We start from the raw sequence: 6,333 nt of genomic DNA, 5'->3' as shown, positions 1-6,333 counted from the left end.
ATGGATTAGATGTTTCTGGACTCCAAGGACATCTTTGCCGAATTCAGATCGCTGACTACCTCGGAAGCGGATTGGCTGGTGTACCTCACACCAGCTGTAGCTGCTGAATTGACGTTAGGAAGTTCCGTGGGTCTGATCACGAGGTATCTGTTATATCCAAACCGTCCATCCATTTGGCGAGCTCGTGTCAAGGGTTGAGACGAAAGATAAGATAGATCTAATTATAAAGTGGACCACGCTGCAAAAAGCAATGGGAGGAGTAAACGTCTACCATTGAAACCCTTTATGGGGTCATAGAAGTTTTGGATCATTATGAAATTTCTTTTTCCTCTTCATTCGGGTATTTCTGACCTTATGAACAGATTGGATGGATGGAAAATAAACGTTATGGTGGGCCCTACAAATTTTTTAACAATCAAAATCATTATCTCTGCTGCTATTTATGGTGTGGTACAGATGATCTTTGGATATGATTTGTTTTTTGGCTACTACTCTAAAATGATCTCTAAAAATAGATGAACGGTGTAGATATAATAAATACATTACTGTGGGGCCCATAAAACTTTGATCTCCTTTAAACCGTTCGTACAACTCGTAGCTCGAGCAGCGTCAGTGCTCATCTTTGCACGACACGCACCTAAAGCAGCCAGCTATATAGCCGGTGTGAGGTAAACCAGCCAATCCGCTTCCACCTCTTGCAACGCCCATCTAATGTCTGCCGACAGCCAGTTGGGATCATCCGTTCAGCGTTACTTTTAGTTTTGGATCAAATAAAGTGGGGCCCACAATTCGATGGTTAAGTTGAGTTTCATGTATGCAACTTATGCAGTGGTTCTGTCCATCAGGATCGCACTCTGAAGTATTGATCACTATCCGAACTGTTTTATTAGGGATAAATGACGGTTAAGATGAAAATTTGATTGTCTGATTTCAATAATAATGTAAAAAAAGTATCATAAATTAGGACCATCAAATCTATGTGATTTTTAATGTTATGATCTATCAAGAACAGTTCTTATGATTTTGACGGTTTGATTTGATTCATATGTATGTAACATTTACAATTTCAAATGAATGAGTACCAATCATCGAACTCCGCCGGATTATCAAATAATTTATTTCCTTCTGTATTTTTGGGAAGCGGATTGCGTACTAAGTAACTCACGTACTGAGTAAACTCTATGGGGTTCACCATGATTTATGTATTTTATCCACTCCGTCCATCAATTTTATTAGATAATTTTACGACATGGATCCAAAAATGAAGGATAGCCAAAACTCAAATGCACCACACCACATGAAACAGTGTGAATTGAACTTATACCATTGCAAAATTCTTGATTTCACAAAATTTTTATATTAAGCTTATATTTGTTTTTTTCGCTTCATCCATGTCTTTGTGATATTATTAACAGCTTGGATGACAAAGAGACATCATTGTAGGGCCTAGGAAGGTATCAACTGTGGAAATCATTATTCACGCTCTTTCCTATCTTATGATCCACTTGAGAGTTGGATATGCTTCAACTTTGGGCTCAACCCCTTAAATGAGCTGCAAAAACGTATGGACGGTGTAGATAAACCACTTATTTTCACGGTGGGCCCAACTGAGTTTACTCAGTACGATAAGAGCCGACTGAGTAACTCAGTACGCAATCAAATTCTGTATTTTTTCTCAATCACGTACACCGCCGGAAAAGAAGCGGTCTTTGTCCTTACCGCAGTATATTACTCTTTTTTCTTTTTCTTTTTCTTTTTCTTTTTAACTGCACGTAGACTGCCACAAAAGAAGCGGTCTTTTTACTGCAGTAAATGAGCTTTACGTCGGGTAGTGCACTGACCCGACTGTAGTATCCGCTTTGCTAAGCGTCGTATGCTGTCGTCTAATCCAATGCTTGTACGACTCGCGCGAGGAGGTGATGGGAAATGGGAATGACGCATGCATGCATCGAGAGCCTAGTAAATGCATGCTCTCGATGGACGACTCAGATCATTCAGTGAGGGTCAACGGGACGCTCCTGTAATCCATCGTGGCCCCTGCTTGTACGGCATTCCTTATAGATAGAAGGTGAGTTCTACTGTCTTTTGCGAGGGACTTAAGGGATTCCCACCCTTAGTCAATGAACGGTGGAGATGTGGGGAGACAGTACTCGCCTCGGAGAATAGTAGAGGTTTCCTCTACGTCCAGTACGTCCGGAGTTTGGCGGTTGGATCTGAGGTCATCTTTCAACGATCCAAACCGTTAAACACGATGGACCTCACATTGGATGGTGGATATTCAAATATACCCTAAACTTTAATGTTTTAACACTTTGATCATTTGGCTTTTTTTCTTTAAATATGGACGGTCTCCTTGGTCTTTAAAAAAATCAAAAGTTTCAATATTTCAATCTCAGTGTTCTTTTTCATATCCTACATCCAAGCTGAGTCCCATCATATAAACGGCTTGGATAGTTGGGAAAGTTTCATATCCTGCGGCTAAAGTCTCGACATATCCCTTGGCAATACTTGGGGATGTATTTTAGACAACCTCATCGTGGTAATATTCTTTCGGGCTGTTATTCCATAGGCGCACTCGTGTGAGGGGACGGAACACGTGTGAATGATCTGGACAGACAGATATCTTATCAGAAATCAGGTCCATTCATCAGATACCGTAGACTGTGAAAATACAATGGGCAAATAATGCTGTTCCACTGACCAGGAAGGTCAACGTTGGCAGTTAGAAAATAATTCCAACGGTTATATGTGGCTTAGCTGTTGGGTCTCTTTACCTGATTTTTCATATATAAAATGTTCACAGTGCGCACTACAGAATGAATGGATCGGATCTGTGACACGTGTGCCTTCCTCCTAGATGTCTGATATGCGTTCCACGGTCTCACGTGAGGGACCGCGCATTGAATCACAACCTTTTCCTTTTTTCTAACTTGTAGCAGGAACGACGGTGCTGGTTGCACTCGCTCGAGTGCAGTGTGAAACACGCGGAGGCACTTCACACGTGTACAAGATCAGATTGACTCGTTAGGGTATATATCATCACTGATTAAATCCCATGCATCCAGAATGGGTAAGTATGATGATTATCAGGTGGTCCACACACGTAGAAAATTTGAACCATTTGGTGTCGATCTCTTTATTGTTGTACAGGTTTGGCCCACCTGATGGCCATATAAGCCTGCCCATATACATATCATATAAATTGTTGCGGTTTCACCTAACAAGAGGCTCCGATCTCCTACACACGTGCGTCGCTTCCACGTGTGACGTGAGATCTTTCCTCTGTTTACACGCACCCTTTTGACAGCGATGCACAGAAACTCTGTGACTACGTTGGAAATGTAATTAGTGGCCGTTGAACGAACAAAAGAGGCTTCTTTACCGGTTTTTTCACATTCCTTTTGTTCGTAATTATGCAGAGGTGTACGCGTTTACGTACGCACGCATCATGAAATACTCTGATTGAACTTGGGGCCGACCTGATCCTGACCGTTCACCTGGTGTGGTCCATTGCGGAATGGGTATGGCCGATGATAGAATGGTCCGAATTGTCTTATCAGAGAACACTGCTAACTGGACGCGGAAGGTTGCATTATTTCTTCCAATCATCCAAATGAAAGCGACCAATCAATCAGAAAAGACGGAATCTAGGCTATGGCATCTCCAGATTGGGCCCCATCAGATGAAAAGTCAAGATCATGCTGATATCATTCAGATGGGCCTGATCACTGGATCTCTTGAGTTCACCACCATTTATGGTCGCATGGCCTTTTATTGCATTTCTTCAATCTTCATCCACATTTCTTTTGGGTGGAATTATTGAAACCCAATGCATCATCCCAAGCATCCATCTCCAGAATTAGGGACCAATGTTCAATGATCTAGTCCACTCATATGGTGGGCCCAAAATAGGATGCCCTAATAATCTCAGTGATTACCATATCCTAGCCATCAAATCTCCGACTCTTTTTTTTCTTGATCATCTTTGCATCCTGCCGATCAAAAGGCTAGAATCACCAAACCTGGAAGATTTTTGGGGTATCCTCCATCTATACCATGGCGAATCAGATCAACCATCTGGATCGCCAAAATGTGGGACCTGATCGTATGAACGGTTCCCAATGCATAAGGACCCCACAAATCCTCTTTTACTCGTGTGGCCTAGCTTTTTCAAGGGCCTATAATCCAGGGTAACCTGGTCTAAATGGCACACGGTTTCCTCCTCCCAATAAAGTTCTACAGAAATTATTTCTTCTTTCTCCTTTAGCTGATGAAAGGCTTTTATTTCCTTTTGCTACAAAAAGAGGAGTCTTTATTTGAGGAAAGATTAAAACGTAAGGGAGAGATGTATGATGGTGTATGGAAGAGATGTTTTTCTTTTGGGCACCTAAAGCTTCCATTCTCTCATTGAATCTTGAAGAATCCTATCAAAAGCTCTCTTTTCTCAATGTAGAAAAGGAAGGGCTCAACAGCTTTCTATCCGATTGCCCCTCATATGAAATCCATATCTCACATGTCACATGTTTGAAAGATATGCATTCACAGCCATTGAATTGCTTGTGACCACAAGTCGTGAATGTGATCCATTTTCCAATAACAAACTGTAATAAATATCAGCATTTAAGTATTGACAATGGTATGAACTTAAAATCTCATAAATGCCAAGTTTGAAATAGCATTTTGCATGTTCAGGTGCCAGTTGAATCGTGCCGCTGTGCTCTGGGCCATGCCCAAGGTTTAAAATCGGTGCATCGGGTATCTTATTGTTCACCTTTCGGACCAATACGGCCATATCGTTCATGGACGATACGAGTACATAACAGATGACATTTACAGGTATCCGACAATACTTTTTAAGCCATAGGCATGTTGCAATGTGTCATGACATGGCTACTCTCTAGTTTCCATGGGTTCATTTAAACATGGTCCACAAAGTTGCCTGCCATGGCTCATCCACAATCTTCTCAAGCCAGTGCAGTATGCATAGAAATATGCTTTTAGAGGGAGAGAAGCAGTTTATTTATAATCATCTAAGGGTGTGTTTGGATGCAATTTGGAATTGAATTCCATTCATTAGTCAAATAAAATTGGAAATAAACAAACTGTAAATTCCTCACTAGGATTCATACCGAGCGTCCAACTCCAAACTGCAGTGAGGATACCTTCAGCCCCACTTGAAGGAAATACAACGTCAATGTTATGGCTACTTTCTCATTACAAATACTAGGAAACATGACTAGTATCTGTCCTTCCCTTCATCTCATGCTTATGTGAGCTGTATAAGCAAGAATGCTAATAAGATTACTCATTCAAGTGGTACTAGATATACCTGTAGGCTTGTGTGCAAGATCTTGGCCGTTCATCACTGGCCTCATCATGAATGTGTCCAGACCCAAAAATAGGTCAGTTCATAGAATGCGGATCTTTTCTCTTCTTTTTTGGGACAGGGCACATATATTGAGGGGCCCACCTAGGGTCTCATCCTACTTCAGTAACCTACAAGAGCTTATTATATCTACAAGCACTTCAATATCCACATTTTGTATGTCTATACAGAAATTAGAAACCCAAATGGCAGTTAACCCAAAGCTATTCCCCAGCGAGGCTGACCATGCAAGGAAACCAGAGAAACTTACTGCAAGCAGAAGAGACGCACCAAGCAAGTAAAACCAGAGAAAACTGACTTTGTAGAGGAGGCTTCCACAATAGAGTTCACTATGGAATCTCACCAGTTCTCCCAAAGAGAGAATAGAGCTGTAAAATTTCCTTCATTGGTAGGGGCCCCAAGGGTTCAGCATTCCACCAGGACCCGAAGGGTTCGGGTCCTCAGCATCCGTAGGGGCTTGCTATGAGGACCTTGTCAGCAAATCTGGCCCTCAAATTCAGCAAGCCAGTGTTCACACACTCAAATTCAGCAAGATTGCATGGACCTGATGGCACAATTGGTTTCAGCCCTAACTGTTCAAACCTCTGGTTAGTTTCACCCAAGATTCATCCTGGTAATGGATAGATCACCCAGGTTTGAGTCCATGAGTAGTGACAATTAGTGGATCCCCTTAACCAAGTCAGAGCCCATGAGTTGCTAGTTCATTCTTCAACAGGCATGCAGTCATAGATTTCTCCTCCCACTGGTTGGAAGTTCAATGTGAGCTATAGTTTTAAAAACCCAGAAACTAAACTTGACTCGGCTTAATGCCAGCAAGGTCAGGTTGACTCGAAGACTCAACTGAGTAGATTCAGATTGACTCAATGTTAAATAATTATGTAAAAAACTTTTATATCAGGACTAGGGATATATAATAGTCATGATTTGTGTAAATATTATAAATTACC

Source organism: Magnolia sinica, chromosome 1, assembly GCF_029962835.1.
Source record: "Magnolia sinica isolate HGM2019 chromosome 1, MsV1, whole genome shotgun sequence".
Taxonomy (NCBI): Eukaryota; Viridiplantae; Streptophyta; class Magnoliopsida; order Magnoliales; family Magnoliaceae; genus Magnolia; species Magnolia sinica.
This window is presented reverse-complemented; position numbering follows the sequence as displayed.